This window comes from Sus scrofa, chromosome 1 (genome assembly GCF_054392235.1).
Source record: "Sus scrofa isolate SSC_HxYL_T2T_F1_AM1 chromosome 1, Sscrofa_HxYL_maternal_Yorkshire_Landrace_v2.0, whole genome shotgun sequence".
NCBI lineage: Eukaryota > Metazoa > Chordata > Mammalia > Artiodactyla > Suidae > Sus > Sus scrofa.
The window spans coordinates 182901782-182929276 of record NC_139383.1 but is presented as its reverse complement, the minus strand read 5'-3'; the positions used below and the strand labels follow the sequence as shown (position 1 = coordinate 182929276).

Genomic DNA, 27495 nt, shown 5'->3' with positions numbered 1-27495 from the left:
CAAGTTTTCCTTTGATTTTGTCTTAGCAATAATAAGTAATAAAAAATAGAACAACACAGTTCATACTGTGTTGTATGATTTTATTTTTTATTTTCATTTTATTGCTTTTTTCTGTTTAGCATTCGTTTCCACTAAGCATAACGGGAACTCCTGTAGGATTTTTAAAAACTCATTATAAGTGCATTAATGATAAGCTTACACATACCCACTTCCATTCTGTAAAATTTTGATGTGCTTTCCAGATGATGCATGGTTTTTTCTTCAAATACTAAATGCATTTATCTGTGAATATGTCAGTGCTGTGTGTATGCTCATGCCTAGTTACACACAATACCTATGTTTTCAACATTGAGTATATTTGTGAAAAATTGGCCCACAAGACAGAATTATACCAATATTTAGTTTTCATTGGTCTTCATTATAAGCTTCAATGCTGAATACCATTTTATAAACTCCCAGATACATTATTTTAGCTATTTTAAAGCAGCAACTCTTTAAACACAGTCATTCATCTGTATGACAAGAGAAGTTGCACATGCAGGAAATACATTTTTAAAACATGCCTCTGGCATAACTGAAAAAGAGATCCCTGTTCCCTTTTTCTGGCCTACACTGCTCTGTCTTTATGCTGCAAATATCATTCATTGTTTCCTCTTATATGTAAATTTATATTTATCTCTAAAGTCGTGTTAATTTGGCCAGATTTTATAACTTTCAGATGGCTTTCAGTTAATAAATTCAGTCCTTCCAATCTCATTTCTGAGCCAGAACTCTGCCAGCCACCACCTCAGGGCAGGTCAAGGGATCCAAAATGCAGGCGGACCTCAATTCTGCCCTTGTGTACATTTCCATACTGCCCTCTTCTAAATCCTAGCATTGCACCACGGAGCAGGGGAGTTGGCTGGAAAACACTTTAGATTTGTCTTAATGTCAGGCTGTGGAGGATGCTTTTCTAATACTAATTTATCTGTTGGGGCCATTGACATAATCAAGATTTTTTCAAATACTGGCCCTTTTGTGGAGTGTGTGTGAAAATTCTTCAAAGACCCAGTAGGCCCTCTCCGCTTTCCTGATTTGGAAACCCAACTGGAATCAATCACCACCAGCTTTCCACCTCAGAGCTTCCTGCTTGGGTTTCCCTTCTTCAGAGCAATCTTCCTTGGTGGGAAACTGGCAGAACCTTTCAAGTCTCATCAACTTCCAAAGTAACCACTAGGTTCAAAGAAAATTCACCCAGAGCAGACCAGTCAAGTAGGGGGCTACATACTGCTCCTCTGTTATAACTGCTCTGAGCCTTGCTGCCTCTATCTTCCACCCTCCTCAGGAATGCACAGGCTGAACAGGAAAATCACTGACAAAGACGGAAAGGGTTATGAAAAAGAGCAGAAAAGAGGCAATCATGCTGAAATATATAAATGCCTCAAGTCAGCATGCTGGACACTTTTAACTTGTACAATGTTCCATGTCAATTACATCTCGATTAAAAAATACATTCGCTATAAAAGAAAGAAAAAATGCCCTTCTTGGAGACATCCCAGTCTCTAAGAGGATCTGTTTAGGTACAGTAGTGCACTTGCACAGAGACAAAGAAACTGCCTCAGAGAAAAAGCAACACAAATCCCACAAGGCCAAAGATTCTATTAGCAATCTGAATAAGCTTAGATTGCTTCAGAATTGAGGATAGTTTCTCTTTTTCCTCAGTTTTGGGCCCCACTCTCCCAAATCAGAGGCACCAAAAGGTTCCATTTAATATTCTATAACAGATATACCCATGCATGTATACAGATATATAAATGCATGTGCAAATATATGTGTATATACACACACACATATATAGATATAAACATGCATATAAACATATGCATGCATGTGTATATCAAGCATGTACTTCCTCTTTATGCATTCCAAATGTGTCTGCTCTCTTGGTGACTATGTATAACCAATTACATTTGGTCAGACTGCCAAAGGAAAAAATGTCTTTTTACAAACAGTCCATATTAGAAAACTTTGCCAATCAATACTACTCTATTTATCCAGAGATATTCATGTTATAAGAATAATTAAAGCATGAAAATTCACACTGAAATAGAGCACAAAGTTTGGATTCACAAAAATGCATACCAGTACCCCTTTCCCCTTCTCCAAGTAAAAAGGTTTTATTCATATTTATTTAGGGTTAGGGTTAGGGTTATCTTTTGTGATTTTTTTTTAAGATGGAAGGTTACATAATTTCTGAGCTCATTTTGAGATTTATATCTATATAAAGTGGCCATATTATTATATTTGCAATACAGTGAAATCTGACAATGATTGACAGCCACATTTTCAAAGGTTAAAAAAAGATTTTTTAACTTGATTAAAATGATTTTTTGATTACGTGCTGTTTAAGGATGACCCATTACTTTCATCTAAGATCATTACTTTGATATGAACACCAAAGATTTTCATCTACATTTTCAAAATCTTTTTCTCTCCACCTCATTTATTCACCTATTAGTTTTTAATGCTCCCTTGACAACTTTTACCGCTATTTACAGTCAGGAGGTCTATTTGACTTCAAAGTACTCGACAGGTATTTTATTTACAAAAAATAAGCATCTGCTTAAATTGTTCGGACTAGAGGTTTATTTCAACTCCTTGTTTACTGCCTAGTTTTGTGCCCTTATACAATAGAGGGAGTAATCTATATTTTAGCTTTGAGTCACAGCAGAGTGAACTAGTGAAATACAGCACCTGGTACTTACTTACATCCACACCTCTCTTCACTTGCAAAAATTATGCTTAATATGTTAACAGTTCTGGCTTCAAATTCCTTCTCCTTCTCAAAAGGGCATTTGAAGAGTAAAACTGCCAAGTGTTCCTTCTTACATCAATTCTTCATTTCATTATAGTTTTTTAAAAGACTTTTTTGTTAATAAATAACAATAAGTAATGATGAAAAAATGGCTAGCTTCCATGCTCCAGGTTTCTAAAATTTTCTTCTATTCAATACTTTTTTCAAATTTCTTCTAAAATATATTAACGACCCATTGTCAGCTATCAGTCTCTTCATACTGTTTAACATGATTGTCATGTAATTAGATAAAGATATAGAAGATGTTCTTATTAAATGTTAAGGTGAGATAAAATTGTAAAATAGTGTGTTATATAATTAGCACACAGAAGATCCTGGCAGACTATGAAGAAAGGTCACGGATAATAGGGTTAAATGTCCTAACTTTAGTTGAGTTGAAAAAGCAAATGTAGATCTCATTCAATATGCTGATTTGAGAAGGTGGGTTTAACTTCTGCAGCTCTGAAATACCCAATGAAATGACAGAACAAAATGCAAATACATAAATAACGTAATAATTTAACAAATCAATAAATGTAAGTAAAACAGAAAATTAACTTAGAAAATAACAGAAAACATTGCAAGAGATAGTGAAGATTTTTGGCTACCAAACCAAGGTCTAGCTGTACTGAGGTCTCCTGAAAGCAAAATAACTTTCAGAGATAAAGTATAGCTTCCCTTCATTCAACCCACTGACATCCTTGGCTCACAGTGGGGATCTGAAAGCAAGCACAGGCCATGTACCAAGGTGTGAATATAAATGTTCTTCTTGAGACCCTCTCTGTTTTTTCCAGAAAGCAGGACATTACTAAAGTGACACACAAATATATAAATGCACAGAAAACATTATCCTCTTGAAACATATCTGAGGTATAGTTGGTTAGACAAGGATCAACCTCGGCTATCAGATTCCCAATAATAAGTAAATATTGACACAACTTCGCCTCGTTAAGTCTGCTCAGAAAATCAGGAGTTCAAAGGAATATAAACATCTCTCTTTCAATTAAGAGATTTATGCCAAGGAAAGGGAGAAACTAGGAGATAGTTATCATACTAAAACAACAACAGCTCGACAATTTAAGAAAGCAGAAAAAGTGAGTGATAAATTGGATACTTTCACTAAACCAGTAATTGAGTATAAACAGCCTGTTCAATGAAGTGGATCAGATTTTCTTTGCTCTTGATGAAAATCACAAGTATGGAGAGCAGCAGCTGTAGCATTAAAATACCACTCAATGATGACCTTGAAGGACGGTGGTAAAAGAAAATCTCTCCAGTGGGCAAAACTTTGAGCACTGTACCTGGCTGCAAATTGCCTGGAAAGAGAGATGAACAAAGGTATGGATTTTCCCTAGCTTGTGGGGAGTATCTAACATTTTTACTGGATAGTTAAGGACTTGGAAAAAATATAATGGAAAATTGGTAACAAGAGAGTCTGTGGAAGTGATTTTTAGATAGACCCCTCTGAATGGGTCCAGAGAACAAATAAATGTGTGTCCTTTGTGAATGATCGGTACACAGCACCCTAGCAGAGGATCTTAGTAGTTAGGTGGATAAGATGGCTTTTTTCTTTGAATATTAGTCCACTTCTTTCTCCCAATCCTTCCATCCCTATGATAAAAAGTTGTCCCAATGGGCTATAATGCTATAATGTATGAGTTTATCAAAGTGAACTTCCACTACCAAGGATCGTCTGGCTAGAGATGCTACTGAATGATCAAACTATCAGCACACTACCCGAGATCACTACCATGCCCCTGATATGGCATGATTCCCTGAGAGGCTCTAGCAGCTACGGGGTGACAGGTTGATTATCCTGAACAACTTCTAAAACAAGAGGAAGCATGTTCTCAAAGGAACAGGTATTAACACATGATAGAGCATTGTCTTCATTGCCTACCACGTTTCTTTTAATACCAATCTTTCACTTTATAGGAAATAATGTTTGGCAATGGGGTTCACACTCTTGGAATTTACTGATACTATAATGTGTGCCATCATAGCTATAAAACAGCTGATGTGGTAGAACAATGGAATGACAGTTTAAAGACTCAGATATGGTGCTGCCTGTATGGTAACATTTTGGGGTTGGGGCAATATTTTCCAGGATAAGGGACATGCTCTGAAAAAGTGACCTATATATGGTGATATTTCTCCCATATCCAGGATTAATAAGCCTATGAGTCATAATGTGAAAATGTTAGTAGCTCTTTTCACTATTACTGCTAATAATCATCCAGTGAGAATTCTGCTGTGCATCACTGCAACTCTGAGTTCTAATAATTTAAGAATCTTAGTTCTGAAGGGAGAATTACTTCTCCCTCGGGTCACACCAATGGTCCCATTAAAATGGAAAGTGAAAATACCACTTGATCACTCTGGGCTTCCCATGTCAGTGAATCATCATGCACTGAAGGGATTGATTATCCTGGTAATTAAAGAAACTGGATTGGTATTGTACAGTGAAAGTGAAAAGGAATATATCTGGAATGGATGGACACTATTGGGCATCTCTTAATCCTTTCCTGTGCTGTGATGAGGCAATGGAAAACTGAAACAATCCAAGTTTTTGCTAGACTAGCAATATCACAGACTTTTCAGGGATAAAATGTGTTTAGTATAAAAGTTCACCTCATCAGACTTGAATCCCTTACTGGCTGAAGTGCTAGATGACGGCATAACTGTGTCCTCCTGAAATTCATATGTTGAAGCCCTAACCTCCAATGTAACAGTATTTGGAGATGGGCCTATGGGAAGTAATGAGTTAAAAGAGGTCATGAGAGTGGGGAACTCATGATGAGGTTGGGGGCTTCATAAAAAGAGGAAAAGACAGAAATAGTGCTCTCTCTCTCTCTCCACTTGTGAGGACTCAACAGAGGTGTCAGTGTCCAAGCCAGGAAGAAGGTTCCCACCAAGAACCAAAGTGGCCAGCACCTAGATTGTAAACCATACAGCCTCCAGAACTCTTGAGAAATAAATGGCTATTGTTTAAGCCATCCAGTAGATGTATTCTATTAGAGCAGTCTGGACTGTCTAAAGCAAGGGCAAAGGGAAAATGTAATGTGTAGGATGATGCAAATGCCACCTTGGACCATATGGACTAGATACAGAAGGAAAGGACTGTGGTAGTTATATTACATAAAATGAAAAAAATATGTATATATATAATATATATATGTATATGCATGTCTACTCCATTTAATGAAGAAATGTAAGTATATAGTTATTTTTTTCTGGAATTAGTTGTATGGTTCAAGCAGATACATATGTGTGTACATATATAAACACTTGTATACACACAGATGGATTTGTGTATATGCACATGCATGCATGTTGCATACATCATACATTTATATATTGTAGATATATATCATATATGTATAGAGTGTATGCATACGCATGTAAATAAGTACATATACATAAAATAATTTTCATTTTCTCCTTCTCCTATTCGTAAAACATGTTATTCCTCAATATTCAAGATATAAACCATCAATAGGAGATTGTAACTCAGCTAGTAAAAAGTGTATGTACATTATTCAAAGACAGATAAAGTGATGTGTATCTTCTTTGTTAAAGTTTAGTTTGTTCTCAGTTTATGTGGGATAGATGCATGTTTTTTCTATCACTTTACTCAGAAAGAATATATGATTAAGGAAGTGAAATACAAAATGCCAGGTTTTCAATGGTGGTTTTAAAATGTTTAAAGGTGTAAATTGGAGCTATTTTTCCCAGAATTCCTGGCATGGGTGAATGGTAGAGGCTGTCTAAAGAGAAATTTGTGTGAGATGTGGAAAGAAGAAATGAAGTAATGGCTATTACTGCCTGTAGATCACTGTGGTGAGATAAGGGGAGAGACAAGGCATAGGTGAGAGTGGGTTCCATCTTGTCTTTGCCGCTGTCACTTCCTCCACATCCAGCTCTTCCTTCCAACTCTGACACTACTGACCAACAGGTCCACATCACAGCGAGCCCTAACAGACTTCTCCACCACCTTCCCTTATGATTCTCCTCTGGCAGATCCAAGTGCCCAGACTCCCACCTTCCCTGCTGCTCAGATTTGTCCCCCTATGCCAGGGCTGCAGGGAAGCTAGTTAGTGATTTTTTGCTGATGCTCCAAGTGCCTTTTCTGGACTGCACCTCCTATAATATATTCTTTATCCCGAAGTACTCATAGTAGTTCTGCCTCCTGGATCCAATACTGATTAAAGAAGGTTACATAAAGAAGGTTTAATAAAGATAAACCATTCATAATATTTTATATATCAAGTAATGGTATTAAAAGACAAAGTTGATAAGAAATACGAAAAAATTAATCTTAAATTTTTAATATTTTTAGCTTTGATTTTTGAGGATCATGTTTATTCAAACTAAATTAGAATTAAAGTTTATGGATATCTTTATGCATCTATATTGATCACAGAACAGGCCCAAAAGAAAAACTTTGCCAAATGAATGCAAAAACAATGCAAAAATGTGTGAGCCACATGGCTCCAGTGTATTCAAAAGAGACAGATATAAATACCAAAAATATAAACTAAATATTTGTAAGTTAAAAATAATAACTCTTTGATCTAAAAGGAAATAACACCTCTGTTTATAAAATATTTATAAGATAATGGAGTTCTCTTCATGGCTTAGCAGTTAATGAACATGGCTAGGATCCATGAGGTTGTGGGTTCGATCCCTGGCCTCACTCAGTGGATTAAGGATCCGGCGTTGCCGTGAGCTGTGGTGAAGGTCGCAGACACAGCTCAGATCTTGCGTTGCTGTGGCTGTGGTGTAGGCTGGCAGCTGTAACTCCAATTCAACCCCTAGCCTGGTAACTTCCATATGCTGTGGGTGTGGCCTTAAAAAAAAAACAAAATATTTATAAGATAAAGGTAATAGGGACATTTCTCAAAAGCTGATTTATATAGTTAGAGATATTATTGCTGATATATCCAGAGCTCTAAATAGTTTCATGAATAACAATAAATAAAATATAGATGAACTAAGCATTCAATTAAACACATTTTTAAATGAACCACAGAAAATAATTCGTGAAAGAAGTATTTTCTAAATGTTAGAGGAGAATTTTTATGAATTACTACAAAAAAAGTACAGAATCAGAAAATTCAAGAAATAATTTCTTAGGAAAAAATAAGAAAATAATACATTTTGAGCCCTAGTCTAATCAATACAAAACCAAAAATACACACAAATATACAATATTTTAAGTGAGCGAGGGAATAAAATCACTTAAAGGAAATTTTAAAAATAAATGATGATGTATTTGAAATCACTAATAATTTTTTTCCTTAGGAAGATAGTAATTGTCAGATTAACTCAGAAAATATTTAAAAAAATGAAGCAACTGATCATTTCTGGAACTGGAAAATGTTGGTAACAAAGATGACTGGAGTTTCCATCGTGGCACAGTGGAAACAAATCCGACTAATATCTATGAGGATGTGGGCTTGATACCTGGCTTCACTCAGTGGGTTGTGGCAGCTGTATCTCCAGTTGGATCTCTAGCTTGGGAACTCCCATATGTGTAGCTGTGGCCCTAAAAAACAAAACAAAACAAAAGACTGACATTTATTTTTGAATAATTTACAAACTTTATTTTAACCTCTAAAAGGCAAAAAAAAAAATCGATGACATTAAATTATCTGTAGAACAAAAAAATACTCTGAAATATGGCTATTACTTACCACTGCAAAAGTTAATTTGAAAAACACACAAATACATATAAAATTTTAACATGATATGTGCCACCACATCTTATGAGTGAGCATAAGGGGGCAAGTGGACTTAGTCTGGAAATCAAGAGAAGATTCCTGAGGAGGTGGCTTCTAAATATACTTAATGAATTTAAAGGAACAACATGTGAAAAGTTCCTGTGTGAAGAAAGAAAGAAAAGAAGACTAGTGAGTTAGGTAGCATTGAAGGATTTGGAGTTTAACCTAAATGAAATGGCAATTAAGTTAGTAAGTCTAGGCAGAGAATATTAGAATCACATTGACTTTGAAAACAATCTGCAAAAGAGAAAATGGATTGGAGGAGTTTGGAGAGAATGAAAAGAAAAAGATCACTTAGAAAGGTATTAAAACTGTCTCTTTGAGAGATCACGATAATAAGACAGCATAAAACACTTGTACTGGAGAAATAGTTTTTAGGTAAAAATTACAGAATTTTGTTGTATACTGGATATGAGTGTGAGGAAGAAAGGTGTCAAAGTTGACCTGTCATGTATAAAAATGGATGAAGAATGATGTGATGAATGACTCTGGGATGATCCTGAGAGATGACTCACTGAAACAGAACACAATGGGAGAGGACCTCGTCTGGTCTAGTTTAATGGTTTAAGAAGAATAAAGGCACCATTTAGTGAAGAGGAGAGGATAGCGAATGAATTCAATATTGGATATGAGTTGCAGATGCTCTGAAATAGTCAAGTGGAAATATAAAGCAAGCATCCAGCAAAATCCAGAAACGCAGTGGAGAATTCCAGGCCAGAAAAAAATTATTCCTGAAATAATGATAATATGGATAACAATCAAAACCTTAGAGGGAGAGCAGACTGCCTATAAGAAATGCGTAGAAGAAGGTTATAAATCTAAGACCTTTACTCAGAGGAGTTCAATATTTAAAGCCTTGTAATCTGAAAAGAAGATGGAAAAGGAGCAACCAGAGACACAGCAAAGGAACAGAGTACCTAGAATCGTGGAAGCCAAGGAAGGAAACAGAAGTGCTCAGCAATGCCAAATGCTGACAAGAGGTGGAGGGATAGGAGAGCTGAAGTAAGTTAATGATACAATTTCTCACAGGATTGCAGTTTTAGTAATGTGACAAGAAGAGAAGCCAAATTTTAGCTGAGTGAGGACTGAAGAAATTAATACAACTCTTTCAAGGTTCTGGGCTATGAAAGGGCAAGGTAACTTGTGGGAGATGAAGAATAAATGCTTTTTTCCTTTTAATTGTTATTAAGTACAATACTCTATCATCTGGCAAGTGTATATCTTGATGCATAGTGGTGCAGAACAACTAGAGGCACAACCAGGACCCAGACATATAGACAAAACATGACAGACCTCTTAGATGGCTCTTTCTCAATGACTTCCACGTTCTAAAAGTATAGATTAATTTTGCTTGTTTTTGTACTTTACAGAAGTGGAAGTAAATATTGGCTGCTTTTGTGTGACTGTTGCAAAGAAAACTCCTTTGTTAATAAACAGAAGATATTTAACAGCTTATATGCCACTGTGTTAAAGAAATTCTTTTAAAAAGAGGTTTGATGCACAGGAGGAAGAAGGAAGAATCAAATTATGGGTAGAACCACTGGCCCAAGGAAAAGGTAAGTATGTCTGCTCTATCTCAAAGGGAACAAAGAGAAAATAATCTAGGCACTTTTTAGGCAGATTTTGACTCCCAAACCTGAAAAGTTAATGGGATTCTCTTCTGATGCTTCCTCACGCCTACCACACCCAACACAGGCTGTCATGCACCATATGGAGTTCCTGGGCCAGGGATCAATTCCTAGTTGTAACCTAAACCACAGCTGCAGCAACTCCAGACCTTTAACCCACTGTGACGGGCTGGGGATCGAACCTGCTTCCCAGCACTCCCAAGACACTGCAGATCCTGTTGCACCACAGAAGGAATACCTCATCTGAATGCTTTCTATTTTTTTTTTCCTTTGAAAGAGAGAATATCTGCAGAACTGGGGGCAAATTTGGCAGTAGTTCTGCTTTTCAGAAGTTCACAAAAAAATGGAAGAAGTTTAAAATGTGCTAGGGAGCCAGAGAGAGTGTTCATCAGATAAACATAATTCATCTGAGGTATTGACGATTTGTCTGAAATTAGTAATCATGAATTTTACATGAAGAAAACTATAACATTCTTGTGAAATATGTTTTAAAAATAAATCAGTGGGAAAATAGGATGTCTTCATGGATGTGAATATTCATGATCTCAGTGGCCCTTTCGTTAATACTGAAATTAACACAATTCTTTTCAAAAATTTACCTGTGGGTTTTGTTTTTGTATTACCTTAAAGGGGATGTAAAAAAATAAAGTAGTCTATGTTCACAGAATTAATCTCTATCTTTACAAGGTGTAGAATATAGTGGAGGTGATAAACCTTAAACATATAATTATACAATTGACTAATTAAAAGAAATTTGCAGAATGATTTAGATTATAAAACTGTGAGTGATTATATTATCAAAGTAAGAAGAAGCTTCTCTGAGGAAGTGAAATTTAAACTAAATTTTGGTAAATGAGTAATAGTCAAGTCATAAAACACAGAAGAGAGATAAGTGAGGAGAGAATTACAAGAAAAGAGATCATGTGTTAAGGCCCTGTATCAGGAAATGCTTAGAGCTTTAGAACAAGCAAAAAAGGGTTATTCGTTTATTGCTTGTTGTAACGAATTGCATGAAATGAGGCTAGAGAGTTATAAAGAGGTATGCAGAGGCCATAAAACGAAGCCCATGGTAAGCATTTTCCACTTTAAGAAAAATGATGCAGTAGTTAATTTGGGATTGAAGAAAAGCAAGCTATTATAGTAGCCCAGGTGAGACATGGTAGTATCCTTGACTGTCATGATGTTGACAGTGAAACCAGAGTGGATAGATTTGTGAATTATAAAAGGGGATTCAATAAACCTGACTTACTAGATTTAAATGGGTAAGGGAATAGAATGTTTCCACAGATGACTTCTAGGTTTCTGACTTGAGAAAGTGAAAAAAAAAAAAAAATATATATATATGTGTATATTCTACACCTTGTAAAGATAGAGATTAATTCTGCTAACAGACTACCTTTTTTAAATTCTTCATCTCCCACAGGTTACCATATATGGAGAAAAATAAGAAAAAGAATGCATAGGTTTCAGAAGAAATATTATGGTTCAACAGTGGACATGTTGATTTGGTATGTCTCTGTTAAAGAAATAGTGAATATGGAGTAAGAGGGTGGATATATGTATCTGGAAAAGACAGGTTCCAAGAGATGAGCTTTTCTTACTATTCAGATAAAGTTTAACAGACATCATTTACACCAAGCTCAAAAATACCATGATGATTAAAAAAAACTCAACCATACATCTTGAAGTATTATTGTCTAAAGAAGAGGCAAAGAGGGTATATGAGGATTGAAGCAAAGAGAGATTTTGGTTTTTTTGGCAAAAGATGACCTATGCATTCATGGCCTTAAAAACGTAACATTTTTTTTTCCCATTCACAACCTTATCACCTTGCTTTTAGGGTATAAATTATAGAGAAGGAAAATAAACTTTATTGTGTTAGCACTACTGCCGTCTCAAACTAATCTGATGCCTATGCAATAGATGATCCATTCAAATTTCAAGACTTTAACCATGACAATTATTTCTCTATGCAAATGTATCATATTGGATTAATTAATACTTTACAATAATAAGAAAAGGCAAAGCAAAAGAAGTTCTGTATTTAGGTAAAAATAAATGTAGGAAACTATATTAAATATGAAAGTTTTTTTCAGATCTAAAATCTCAACTATATAGTCTATCCTGCTGACATGAAGTTTATGACTAGAGAAAGTCGACCTAAATATTTCCCTTCAACTTACTTCAGTTTCATGATAAATAAGACTCATTTCTTTTTATTGTGAACAGACATGGTCCTCCTGTGACAAGAACTAAATAAATACTGAATGAACACTATGCACAACCTTGAAGCAAGTGCAAACACTGAAACTTCTGAGAAAAAAAAAAAAGAGTATATAATCAAGGAAATTGGCAAGGAAGATAACGTCTGTTATATTTTCTTTTATTGCAAAAGAAAAGTAGGAGAAGAGAAAAATATAAACCAGAACTAGCTCCTAGACTTAGAACTATATAAGCAATGAAATTTTTTGGTAATTCAGAAAATTATTACATACAAATAAAGCATTTTCAAATCAAAAGGTTCTAAACTTTAAGTCTGAGAAGTTATTATGATCTTACTCAAATATAATGAGGGAAGTTTTAATTTGCAAAACAAAAAGTTGGCCTATGGTTTTATTGTCATCATTTTAGGAATTTATCTGGAGGAAATTTTAAAGTCAGATGGTGTCTAGATTATCAGGGAATGGCTAATGAATATCATTCGTGTTTTTCATTTCCTTTTTTATTTTCCTTCAATACATTTTGCCCCTATTATTTTACAGTGTATCCAGCTTGGTATTTTCTCTAGTTCATGCAAATATATGCTCTCCAAATACACGTTTCCAAGCAGTAAAACGCATAACTTTTGAAGAGATGTTTCTATCTTTATTCTTATGCACTTATATTCCAATATTTCCTACAATTTACTTCTTCATGAACATTAGAAATAAATACACAGCTTTCTTTTATGCATCTGAGAAATGCAACTGCCATCATGAGCTTATGCCTCAAAAGCTCTGCTTTTATTTTATCTGTTATGCAGAATGCCAGTATATTAACATAAAAAGATTGAACTCTAAAATAACCCTAAATTTCAAAAACTAAGGAGAAACTAATTCAACACTAATAAACCAGATACTAATCTTAATTAATTTCTATCTTTAAGTAGGGATAATTTTTTCTGACTTTATGTGTTTTAATTTCAGATTTGCGAATTAGGTACAGCTAATTCATATTTCTGAAACTACATAGGAGATAACAGAAAATTACCTTTGCAAAGTTGGAGTTGATCCCTTTAACTCATTGTGAATCAAAACTATTAAATTTTTAAGCCAACTCTCTCTCTCCTGTCTGTCTCCCATAAATACATATATACATATTACATGCATAACATACATATAAAAATATATAAAAAAATAAAGGAAAGTGATTGTCAGAGAACAGAGAAAATACTGATAGAACTATGATATGATTCAATCTAAATAAAGATCACTTCAAAGAAAACCAAAAAAAGAAAAAGGGCAAATGTATTATCACATTTAGGAAAAAAAAAGATTATAGAAGGAAGAGCAGTCTCAGGGAATAATACTTGTTCAATCATAAAAATATTACTGCTTATTATAGATTTAAGAACAATTTTGGTATTTTTTTAAAAATCAAGGGAACTGAAGGGAGAAGTGAGGAAAGATGAGGAAGATCCATAACATAGTAAAACATAATGAGAAATTAATAGACAACATGAAATCTGAAAAATAATGAGCTGTAATATAAGAATATCATTCATAAATATGGAGAAAAATAACAGGTAAAACATCTTTGGTACAATAGGATTGTGGCTTGAGTAGTGATGGGCCAGGGGACTGTAATGTTCTTTTTCTATCACAACCTGCATTTTGAACTACTTAGATATATTATTTTAATAAACTTAATGGGTACTCTGGATTCTATGAGAAGAATTAAATGAAGAATGATAAAACAGTTGTGATAACATTTATAGCATGCTTACCATATACATGAAGAAGGTTTTGTGAGTATTAACACATGTGATTCTCAGAAAACATTATTATTACTAGAATGACTAATTAGAAGGACATTGCAGTTTTCCATGTGACAGATGCCTGAATTAGGTAATGGTAGAATAAAGGGAAATTACTTTTTCACAGTTAGATATATTTTGGAAGCATAATCCATAATACTCAGTAACACATTAAAAATAAAAAGAGGAGTTCCTACTGTGGGGCAGTGGGTTAAGAATCCAAGTGCAGTGGCTTGGGTCGCTGCAAAAGCACATGTTCATTAAACCATTACAGTGGTTTAAGAGATACTGCATTGATGGTAAGTTGCAGCTGCAGCTCCAATTTGAACCCTAGCCTGGAAACTTCCTTATGCGGCAGGGGTAGTCCTTAAAAGCAAATAAAGGGGGGGGGGTTTTACAAATCAAAGTTTTCTAATATGTTAACAAAGTTGTGCAGCCATCACAATCAATTTAAGACATATCCGTCACTTCCCGGAAGAAATTCTATACCCGTTAACACTATTTTCCCAAGCCCTCCGGCCCTGAAGCCTCAGGCAACCACTAGTCTACTTTACTTCCATAAAGAGTTGTCTATTTTGGAAATTTCATAATAAATAGAATCATATAATATATGGCCTATTCTGACCACCCTCTTTCTTAAGCATGATGAAGATGCATCTATTTTATAGTATGTATCACTGCCTCACTTCTTTTCGTTGTTGAATAATATTTCATTGTATGAATAAATCACATTTTGTTTATGCACTCACCAGCTGATAGACATCTGTATTGTTTCCACTTTTTGGCTGTTATGAACAATGCTGCTACTCATTTTGTGTACAAGTCTTTGTGTAGATATAAGTTTTCATACCTCTGGTTATATATATAGTTAGGCATATGATTACTGGGACATGTGTAATTTTAGGTTTAACATTTTTAGCTTCATTTCCAAAGAGCAAAAATATTTTACCTTCTCATCGGCAATGTATAAGGATTCTAATTTCTCTACATGCTTACCAACACTTGTTATTGTCTGTTTTTTATATTATTATAACTCTCCTAGTGGGTGTGATGTAGTATTTCACAGTTATGATTTGAATCTTTTTAATGGCTAATGATGCTGAACATCACTTCATTTGCTTACTAGCCATCTGTCTACTGCAAAAATGTCTATTCTGATATTTCTATATTTTAAAATTGGGATTACTTCTCTTTTTATTATTGAGTTACAAAAATGACTACATATTTTTATTTATTTTAATTTTTTTAATTTTTTATGTTACTCAATGAATTTATTACATTTATAGTTGTACAGTTATCATCACAACCCAATTTTATAGCATTTCCATCTCAAACCCCCAGTGAACTCCCTTACCCCCCAACCTGTCTCCTTTGGAAACCATAAGTTTTTCAAAGTCTGTGAGTTAATATCTGTTCTGCAAAGAAGTTCATTGTGTCCTTTTTTCAGATTCCACATGTCAGTGAAAGCATTTGACGTTGGTGTCTCATTGTCTGACTGACTTCACATAGTATGATAATTTCTAGGTCCATCCATGTTGCTAAAAATGCCAATATTTCGTGCCTTTTAATGGCTGAGTAATATTCCTTTGTGTATATGTACCACATCTTCTTGATCCACTCCTCTGTCCATGGACATTTAGGTTGTTCCCATGTCATGGCTATTGTATATGGTGCTGCAATGAACACTGGAGCACATGTATCTTTGCGATTCTTGGTTTTATCTGAATAGATGCCCAGGAGTGGGATTGCTGGATCAAATGGTAGTTCTATTTTTCATTTTCTGAGGAATCTCCATACTGTTTTCCACAGTGGTTGCACCAATTTACAATCCCACCAACAGTGTAATAGGGTTCCTTTTTCTCCACACCCTCTCCAGCATTTGTTGTTTGTAGACTTTTTGGTGATGGCCATTCTGGCTGGTGTAAGGTGGTACCACATAGTGGTTTTGATTTGCATTTCTCTAATGATGAGTGATGCTGAACATCTTTTCATGTGTTTTTTAGCCATCCATATGTCTTCTTTGGAGGATTGTCTGTTTAGATTTTCTGCCCATTTTTTGATGGGGTTGTTTGTTTTATTGGTGTTGAGCTGCAGAAGGTGTTTATAAATTTTGGAGATTAATCCCTTGTCAGTCAATTCATTTGTAAATATTTTCTCCCATTCTGGGGGTTGTCTTCGTGTTTCATTTAGGACTATATATTTTTAATTAGCTCAACATTATTGTAGGGGCTGCAGAAAAAGAGCTCAGAGTTTCTTAGTGATTCATAAAGGTAAAATATATTGATATTAATATTTCAGAGATTATACACTTTATTAGGAGGACCACAGAGATTTGTCACTGCCCTTGCTGTCAGTTTACCTTCATCCTCAGGGAAAAACATTGATAAGAACTTTATGAAATAATTCTGTACTTTAATCCAATAGAGGGCTTTATTCTACTTTATTCAAATAGGTAGTATTTTAATAAAAAATTAACCACAATCATTGTCTTATCATCAACAAGTAGTTTCTGCTTTTCCTCATGCTTGCCTGAAGGCTTTTCTACTAATTATATACTAGAAATGTACCTTCAACTAAGAAAGACAGATTAGAGCCACATAAAAAAATTTCACTACAGTTGGCTACTTTTTTTAGAATATTATTTCTATCTTAACACTGTTATTATTTCCTGAAGAGCATAATATGAATTGTTTTTACTTTCCTCATGATCCAGCTTTAACTCTCAACATAATACATTATGCTTTTTCAAACTGAAATAAACTTTAAAAAAAGATAACATTTAGCTCTTTCTCCCAGACACCTCAAAATTTAGGAAAAATAGTTTTAAGCTGTTTTTATGTTTTGAATGGCAACTTAGATAACTTAGGCACAATTAAAAAACTGTTCTAACTTATAAATATATGACTGAACAAATTGTTCAATCAAGGCCATACCTGGGGTGTCATATTTGAGGATAATTTTAATTTCACCAAGAATTATAAGCCGACAGCAAGGTTTGTATTTCAAATAAATAATGCCTATAAAGCTCTTCCCAAGAAACTGGCATATGTTCTATCGCTTACAAGCACCCAGTGTTACAGGTAGTTATGATAGTCTTCCCAGTAGGGAATCTAATAAATACTGAGGACCTCGAGGAGAAAATAATTTATCCACACTTATATAACTGAAAGCAAAGTTTGATGAAGATCAATTTCTTAGGTCTGGTTTTCTGAGATCTCTAGTAGAGGCCACTGAAGTAAAATTATAATGGAAGGACGGTTCATTTCTATGTCTGGTCTGCAACGATGTCACGAAGCTCAATCATCCTAGTGAATTCATAGCTTTAAAAAAGCAAAATAATTTAGTAAAGAAATTTTATTATTAAAGAGAAAAAATACAGGTTGTTTGAAAAGTAAATTTTATATTACATATATTTCAGTTTACTAATTCTGCAATCTACATTTGTTGTTTATAGTTTTGTTTGCTAGTACCCTGGTTTCTGTTAGATTGTGAGTAAAGAGATTACTGGTAATTCTCTGATATTTGTTCTTCTCATTCTTCTCCCATTCATTAATTTATCATCTCTTACTTGGGAAAGACCCAAATGAAGCATGTATAGTATTATTTTATAGTCATATACCCAATGGATGACATGAATATCTATCTATCCACCACCTATAATCTAGTTGCTATCATTTTGTTGAGTAACATTTATTTATTTTTTCTTTTTACAGCCACACCTGAGATATATGGAAGTTCCAGGCCAAGGGTCAAATCAGAGCTGCAACTGTAGGCCTATGCCACAGCCACGGCAACACTGGATCTGAGCTGCATCTGCAACCTCTGCTGCAGCTTGTGGCAACATTGGATCCTTAACCCACTGAGAGAGGCCAGGGACCAAAGCCACCACTGTTAATATTCTAATGAACATACTTATCTTTTTTATATATTATAATACAAAATATATTATAATACAAGTATTAGAGACTATTCCAGGCCATAAGACAGTTTAACAAGTAAAAGCATAAGCTCTAGAATCAAACTTTTTAAGTGCACATCCCAACTACGCTGCTTGGAAGAATGTGTTGACGGGATATTTATTTTGCTCACCTCAATTAGGAAAATTAATCATACATACCTTATAGAGTGGTATGAATGTAAAGTTCTTTACTGCAGGAGACCAATTATAATCTGCAAACTTAGATTAAAATATCTATCCCACTTTAGCTTCCTAGCCACTGAATTTTGAAATTTGGCTTCCTTATATGCCCATACTCATGCCCACTGGCCAAGCAAAAAAAAAAAAAAAAAAAATTCTAATTTCTACCTTGATTTAAAGCTATGCAGCAGGGGTTCAATTCCTTGTTAACCTGCTCCTGCCTTTACATTCTTTTCATCACTTGCTTCTCCTCTGCTCTTGCATTAATATAAAAATACACCAAAAGATATCACATAACTCCCACCCCTTAATATGCTGGTCTATACCTCCTAGCTTTTGCATTATTCTTGGGGATTTCTTGAAGCAGAATTTAGTTCTTATTTACTCTAGTTCCAGTACTTAGTACATGCTACAGACTTAGTAAATTTCATTGAATTGATTTCCAGCAGATGTGTTTCACATTCTCAAGTACCTGGCTTCATTCTACAGTATAAAGAATGTGGCACTGACCCTAGTTTACTACTTAAAGGTACCTAGAATACTGGTTATTGTCATATAAAATCACTGTACAGCTTTTAGTTGTTCAAGGTCCCTCTCAAGTGCTGTCACTTCTAGGAATATTTCTCTGCTTACTCTAGTGGTAAAAGAACAATAAAACAGCAATTGACTATCTTGTACATTTTTTCATATATTTGGCATTTTTCCCTAATAAAGCACTAACCCCTTTGGCTAGAGAGATGGCTGATATGTTTGCATTCCCCAAATGCTGAACACAATGAAGGATGTCACATTCAGAGGTATTCAAGGTACCTAGCTTGATCTAGGTATATGCCTATTTAACTGTGCAAGGTTGCTGCTTAAAGTTATCTTACAGCTTGTTTCAGGGTATCACTATGCTTATGTTTGGGACTCCTGGAAGTCTAGTCTTGACTTTTGGTCAAAGTATGGCAAAGGTGGACTAGATAGTGCTTTGTTATGTGAAGTTTAAAGTTTGATACTCTCCAGCTGGCAACCAAGATTAGTGCCTCTGTATAGTTTAGGGATATACAAATCAATGGTTTACACCTGGTTTCACCAGCTACAGTTTGGCGTAGCTGCAAGGTCAGTGGTCTGCCAAAGATCTTAGTGAAAACTTTGATCCGAGTTCCCTGAAACTAAGATTCCTCAACTACATCTTGGTGATTCTTCATTTTTGAACAAAGTGTCACCTGAGAAGCTGCACCAGCAAACTACTCAGCCCCCATTACGTGCCTGCATTTTTTTCCCTGGTCTACTCTATCCTATATTTAAAGAACCCATTATGTGAGTAGGTCCTGAGAATCTTGAGACTACTTTCAATGATCCAAACCTGTGTAATTGATATAGTTTCCCTTCTATCATCTATTCTAAATTCATAATATAGAAGAATAAAATTTTAATCGAATATTCCTGATTTTTCTTCACTTCCATTATTACCAGTCTGGCCAGCATTTTCCCTTATATAAAAGGCTCAGATGTTTGCTGACATCCACAGGAATGTTTCAGGGACAAAGCAGGCATAGAATTGTGTTGTAATCCAATTTTTATTTAAATTGAAAATACAGATGCTATTTATTGCTTTTCTTCTGTAGCTAATCTTAGTAATGTTATCCTCCATCTGCTTCTTGAGTCACATTGATCTCCTATCCTCCCACTGTCCGCCATAAAACTATTACCAGCCCTAACGGTCTGAAGATATTTTTAATACAAGTAATAGCTAAGGTAATGATGATTTCTAGAATTAATGAACTGACATTTCAAAAGCAAGAAATGTGCATCCCTAATTCTGAGTGTTTATTAGTTTTAGAGCTAATGTCAATTTCTGTTCAGAACATTCTAAGGTAATTAAAATTGGAGAAAGAAATTAAAAGTATAAGTTATTCATTCATTTAGCAAGTATGATTTGAGAACTTGCTATGTTCTAGGCACTGTTCTAAGCTTATCACTATAAAAATGATAATTTAAAGCGATGACATAATTAAAAGTGTATGCATGCAAATCTTCTGCTCAATGAGTTGAATTATCTTTTTAGATTATTTTATGTAGTTGTGAAAAATGATAGAAATAACTAAGACTATCTCCAATAGCTATCAAAAATAAATGAAAAACATTGAAAGGTATGATCTGATCTAGTAATAATTCATATATGTTGTAATTTATTAGTTCATAAACTGATTTCTACATACAAAGAATGTTGTGGTATTTGGAAACCACTAATTTCTTTCTAGTAGTGTTTTTTGTTTATTTCTTTATTTAGTTCTGTTATTTGGGAATGTATAACTTAAAAGCTTCACTTTGTCTTGATACCAATACCACTTATATTATTGAATAGGATTTGAAATACTTCTATAAAACATTTTTTTATACCCAGAAGAATGTAAAGGATTATGCTCTCCAAAAAATAAGTGGTGTCTGTGATGATGCCCAATTCCCTTTCCTTTCGTTTTCTGTCCCATCTCAGTGCCAAACAGTGCTCATTTCCTCTGAGACAATATCTTCCCACTTCATATACTGGACTAAAAATTAAATAATGAACAAATCATATATTTTAGAGCCTAAAATTACAGGCAAGGGTGGGAAAAAAAAAAAACCCACATTGCTCCCTATGAATAGCATCCTCACTGTGACAGGAGCCTGAACTTTTCTTAACTGGAAGCAAATATCCTCATTTTGCCATTAGAACTTGAGGACCTGAATACCCAAGGCTGAGAGAATGTTTTCTGAGCCTATTAAATTACACTATGGTTAAAGCTGACTACTAGCAATTTCACATGGCTGCAGGATAACTCCAAAGGGTAGGAACACTGCATAAAATCAGTCCCCCAAGATTTCCATCTTAACACCATGTCATTTCATCTCATTTCTCCACCAGACTCCTATAACTGGACTTAGAGCCCATTCTCACTCAGTTTCTTCACTCTCAGTGAGGTCCCTCCCGGTTCCTTGTTTTCACCATTGTATAATGGCAGGCATTACCCCTGGGGATGTCAAGGACCTCAAAGGTCAGACACTCCTCCTCCCTCCCACTTTGGCAAAAGCTGCCTTCCTCCCAACGCAGGCTTGAGAGCATTCTCTCATTCTCAGCAGAGCAATTTATGCAGTCACTACCAATCATTCAAAGTTGGTGCTGTGAGATAAAACCCATTTACCATCTCTAACACACTCTGTGTGGTGCTTCAAGTGCCCCAATATCAAGATATGAGCACATGCTGTGAGCTCTGAGCTCCTCAAGGACTCATCACAAAGGGAAGAAAACAGGTGTGGGAGAAAACTAGAAAAATGGAAGAGCACTGATAGAACACAGGAAATCTTAACTCTGGAGTGACTGTCAATAGAAGGGACAAAGAGTATCTTGAGTGTAAGAATGAGGGCTCTTGTTTTTAAGATGTGTAGCTTGTTTCCTTGTAGGTGGGAGTGATAACTAAAAGTTCAGTATCTTAATGAATATTAATTTCTGAATGAAGGACTAAGAAAATGAGAAAAATGTCTTTGTGGGATTTTAATTGTCACTACTTGAATCCTTATCATTAATCAGGTGCCTACATTAAGGGCTTTATAAACACACATGTACCTAAGATAGCAGTTTTTCAAGGGAAGAATGCTATTCCATTTTCCTATGCAGATACTGAATGAATGAATATTTCTGTGCAAATTTACACAGCATTTACAGTTAAGTGCTAGAGACCAAATTTAAATAGTATTAGGTGCCAGTTGTTTTTCTACTCCATGACCAATCTTACCACATGTATATTATTCAACACTTTTATCCAACTGATATTTTTTGATATGGCAAAATAATGCCATTATATATCAACACAAAAGTTTCATATTAACTTTGCTGTGGTTTATTGCAAAGTTTAAATACTATATATGCATATCCAGTCCTTCTATTTGATTCATAATTAGTAAGGTTCAGTGCTTGAACTTCAATTCTTTTATTTCATATCCCCTCTGTTTAGAACCAACCATTTTATTTATTTATTTATTTATTTTTAGAGAGCTATCATAGTCATATTGCTGAAAAAAAAAAGTGATAAAAAGAAAAACCTTAAAAAATCAGTGGGAGAAAAATAAGGATATCACAAGTAGGGGGGGGGGAAAGCAGTGAAAGAAAGGATGGTATTTCTTATCAGGAACAATGCAAGCCAGCAGACATTGGAATGAGATCTTAAAAATACGAAACGAAAAAATAACACGTCAAACTAGAATTCTGTAACCAGTGTACATTCTTCAAAAATGAAGTTGAAATAAAGACATTTTAAAATAAACAAAAGCTAGAGGAATTCATCGCCGCAGACCTGCTCTAAAATGTCAAATGAGGTTCCTGAGGCTGAAGCAGAATAACGCCAGATGGAAATTGGGATTACACCTAGAAACGAGAGCAGTAGAAATGGGAAATATGTGGATAAACAGCAAAGACATTCTCTTTTTAAAATTCATTTGAAGAAGTTTCATCCAGTAGTTCCCCCTTGTCTGGGGGGGGGGGGGATGTGGTTCAAGGCCCCCCAGTGAGTGCCTGAAACGGCATGAACTCTGCATAAACTAGGTGTTTTCCTGTACATGCTTTCTTATAAAGTTTAATTTATACATTAGGCACAGTAAAAAATTAATGGTACCTAACAATATAATAGAAAGCTATAACAACATTCTGTAATAAATTTATGTGCTCTCTCAACATATCTTATTATACAGATTTAATGCCTTTTCCATCTTAGCAAAGCACTTACTGAGCACCGAGGCAGTAACTTTTGCAGTTTGAGGTATCAAAGCAAGACTGGCACAAGTTTGTTTTTCCTCCTTCACAGTTTCATGGACAGAAGACTCATTCTTACCACAGATCTTAACTACCTTCAGCATATGATTTTTTTTCTTCCTTATTAAGTCAAGAACTTTCACCTTTTCGCTTAAGGAAACACTTTGCAGCTTCTCTTTGGCGCATCTGACTTGCCAGCGTCATTCCTCTTATACTTTGGAACCAATGTTAAATAAAATAAAGGTCACTTGAACACAAATCCTCCACAGTCCAGCCACAGTCACTCTAACCAAGAGGACTACTAAGTGACCAAGGGAAGGGAACGTGGACAGCATGGACACGGAGATGATTCAGGGGTCAGCCAGGAGGAGCACTCGTGGTACTACTCAGAACAGCTACGCATAAACGTAAATTTTATGAATTGTCTGTTTCTGGAATTTTCCATTTCATGTTTTCAGACCACGATTGACATTGGGTAACTGAAACCATATAAAGTGAAACTGCAGATAAGAGGTGGGGGGGAAGGGACTGCTATATTTAAAACATAATAAGAGCAGGTATTATGGAGTTTCTTTTCTTTTTTTTTTTTTTTTAAATCTTTTTTCCCCTGAATATTTTTTTTTTTTAAATTTCCCACTGTACAGCAAGGGGGTCAGATTATCCTTAGATGTATACATTGCAGTTACAGTTTTTTTCCCCCACCATTTCTTCTGTTGCGACATGAGTATCTAGACATAGTTCTTAATGCTATTCAGCAGGATCTCCTTGTAAATCTATTCTAGGTTGTGTCTGATATGCCCAAGCTCCCGATCCCTCCCACTCCCTCCCCCTCCCATCAGGCAACCACAAGTCTCATCTCCAAGTCCATGATTTTCTTTTCTGAGGAGATGTTCATTTGTGCTGGATATTAGATTCCAGTTATAAGTGATATCATATGGTATTTGTCTTTGTCTTTCTGGCTCATTTCACTCAGTATAAGATTCTCTAGTTCCATCCATGTTGCTGCAAATGGCATTATGTCATCCTTTTTATGGCTGAGTAGTATTCCATTGTGTATATATACCAAATCTTCCGAACTACTATACCTAGAAAACCCTAAGGACTCAACCCCAAAACTCCTTGAACTGATTAATAAATTCAGCAAAGTGGCAGGATATAAGATTAACATTCAGAAGTCAGTTGCATTTCTGTATACCAGCAATGAAACATTAGAAAAGGAATACAAAAATACGATACCTTTTAAAATTGTACCTCACAAAATCAAATACCTCGGAATACACCTGACCAAGGAGGTAAAGGACCTATATGCCGAGAACTATAAAACTTTAATCAAAGAAATCAAAGAAGATGTAAAGAAATGGAAAGATATTCCATGTTCCTGGATTGGGAAAATCAATATTGTAAAAACGGCCATACTACCCAAAGCACTCTACAGATTCTATGCAATCCCTATCAAATTACCCAGGACATTTTTCACAGAACTAGAACAAACAATCCAAACATTTATATGGAACCACAAAAGACCCAGAATCGCCAAAGCAATCCTGAGAAACAAAAACCAAGCAGGAGGCATAACTCTCCCAGACTTCAAGAAATACTACAAAGCCACAGTCATCAAAACAGTATGGTACTGGTATCAAAACAGACAGACAGACCAATGGAACAGAATAGAGAATCCGGAAATAAACCCTGACACCTATGGTCAATTAATCTTTGACAAGGGAGGCAAGAATATAAAATGGGAAAAGGAAAGTCTATTCATCAAGCATTGGTGGGAAACCTGGACAGCTGCATGCAAAGCAATGAAACTAGAACACACCCTCACACCATGCACAAAAAGAAACTCCAAATGGCTGAAAGACTTAAATATATGACAGGACACCATCAAACTCATAGAAGAAAACATAGGCAAAACACTCTCTGACATCAACATCATGAATATTTTCTCAGGGCAGTCTCCCAAAGCAAGAGAAATAAGAGCAAAAATAAACCCATGGGACCTCATCAAACTGAAAAGCTTTTGCACAGAAAAGGAAACCCAAAAGAAAACAAAGACAACTTACAGAATGGGAGAAAATAGTTTCAAATGATGCAACTGACAAGGGCTTAATCTCTAGAATATATAAACAACTTATACAACCCAACAGCAAAAAAACCAATCAATCAATGGAAAAATGGGCAAAAGACCTGAATAGACATTTCTCCAAAGAAGATATACAGATGGCCAGCAAACACATGAAAAAATGCTCAACATCGCTGATTATAAGAGAAATGCAAATCAAAACTACCATGAGATACCACCTCACACCCTTCAGAATGGCCATCATTAATAAATCCACAAATACAAGTGCTGGAGGGGCTGTGGAGAAAAGGGAACCCTCCTGCACTGCTGGTGGGAATGTAAACTGGTACAGCCACTATGGAGAACAGTTTGGAGATACCTTAGAAATCTATACATAGAACTTCCATATGACCCTGCAATCCCACTCTTGGGCATCTATCCGGACAAAGCTCTACTTAAAAGAGACACATGCACCCGCATGTTCATTGCAGCCCTATTCACAATAGCCAGGACATGGAAACAATCCAAATGTCCATCGACAGATGATTGGATTCGGAAGATGTGGTATATATACACAATAGAACCAACCATTTTAAAAGGAGAAATATGCCTCTCCTTTTATAGCACATTGGCAGTATCATTAATTTTTCCACAATTTTCTCCAAATTAACATCACTGTCCTTTCCTTAGGGAACTCTTTAATGAACTAGGAGGAATGCAACATCTAAATTTCTATTCCACTTTTATTGTATATATTTTTTTCAATTTTACTATGTTTCCCTGCATTTAGAAATTTTAAAATGCTATTCCATTTGTTAACAAATTATTTATTCTGAATCTCATGTTTATAGAGTACAGTTAAACTCATACCAAATGAAGGTAGTGATGTTAATTGTTTTGCCTACATCTCTAGTGTCTAATGATGTGCTGGACATATAGAAGTTGCTAACACATTTTTAATTACTGAATGTATTCATTGAGTTATTAAGAAATATTTATATTGAGAAGTCATGATTAAAATACAGTATTTCTTTTTAAAAAAAAAAACTGTAAAACTAGATAACATAGATATGGTTGCACACTCCTCACTTCTACCAACCTTAGTAATACTTTTTCTTGAAGGGGGTCTAGTATTATGAAACTAAGATATTAAATTGTTAATCACTTTTTATTTAAGGGCATTTATTTGCTTTTTATTTAAGGTCATTTCTAAGCTTTGAGTATTTTGGGAAATAATATTAATCACACATAAATCCTACCCATTAGGACCTTCAAATTCACTGGCAGCTGAGCGAAGGAGAGATGGAAGGAAGACAGTAATTATAGGATGTGACATGGATTCAAATTTTAAATAAGCTACATGACAGCATTAAGGTGTAATATTCTGGAAATGTCCTTTAGACACTGTAGTTAGTTACAATAGTAATTGATGTCACATTAGTAGTAAATGAAATACTTTGTCCAGTATCCAATAAATAATTGAAAATAAGTACCTGTTTTATTTCCTTTCCTTTCCACTGAATCTAATTCATAGCCTGAGATTCTCAATTCTATACAGTCATCCATGTATTAAAAAGAAAAAAGAAAAAAGAATGTTTAGGCCACAAACACCATCCATCACTTAAAAACTGTAAATGAACTACGGCACAAACATCAATGAGACCCACACTTTCCCAACTTTCATCTCCAGTAGACAGACGAACAGTACACATATGCATTTACTTCCTTACCTGCCCTAGCATAAAACTGACAGAAAATTTATTTAAAAAGAGGGTATCCACAGTGATGAGGAAATTAAGTCTGAAGCCATTAGGAGGAAACATATCTTAATAAACATCAGAAAAAAAAGAAAAAATGTGAATGAAGGAAACGTCTATGACTCAGAGTAGCAGAAGCTACAGAAGAAAAGGATTATAATTAGAGGATGAAAGCAAGCAGTACTTCGGAACTTCAGAAAAAGAAGTTGTACCTGGAAATGCTAAGTAAGATGGAAAAGAGAGGTGAAACATGCAGTAGAATCAGGGACATTTATTTTACGCTTTTATTTGTTTCAGTAATGTGCTCCTTGTACCGAACCACACACACACACACTGCTGTGCATATAATGCCTGGCAGCAATCCACCTCCAATTCCCCAGGCAGAATACTGAAAAGAGGTTTCCTCAAAAAAATAATAAATAAGCTCTCTTAGAAGAATTAGAATAGCTTTTCTGTTAGCTGTATTCTACAGAAAAGATCGCATTCTGACATTTAGTGGCCCCTTCAC

At 35.0% G+C, this 27495-nt stretch overlaps 1 protein-coding gene across 29 annotated transcripts in view; it reads right to left on the bottom strand.

Annotated features, from left to right (window-relative positions):
* Positions 1-27495, bottom strand: part of LRFN5 (leucine rich repeat and fibronectin type III domain containing 5) — a 271495-nt gene that overhangs the window by 68538 nt on the left and 175462 nt on the right. For 9 of the 29 annotated variants that reach the window (XR_014817823.1, XR_014817799.1, XR_014817803.1 and 6 more), the window contains one exon: positions 8300-8381. The exons of the other annotated variants lie outside the window; for them this stretch is intronic. The gene's annotated coding sequence lies outside the window, so the exon portion shown is untranslated. The remainder of the gene's footprint in view (positions 1-8299; positions 8382-27495) is intronic. 29 annotated transcript variants of the gene reach the window in all.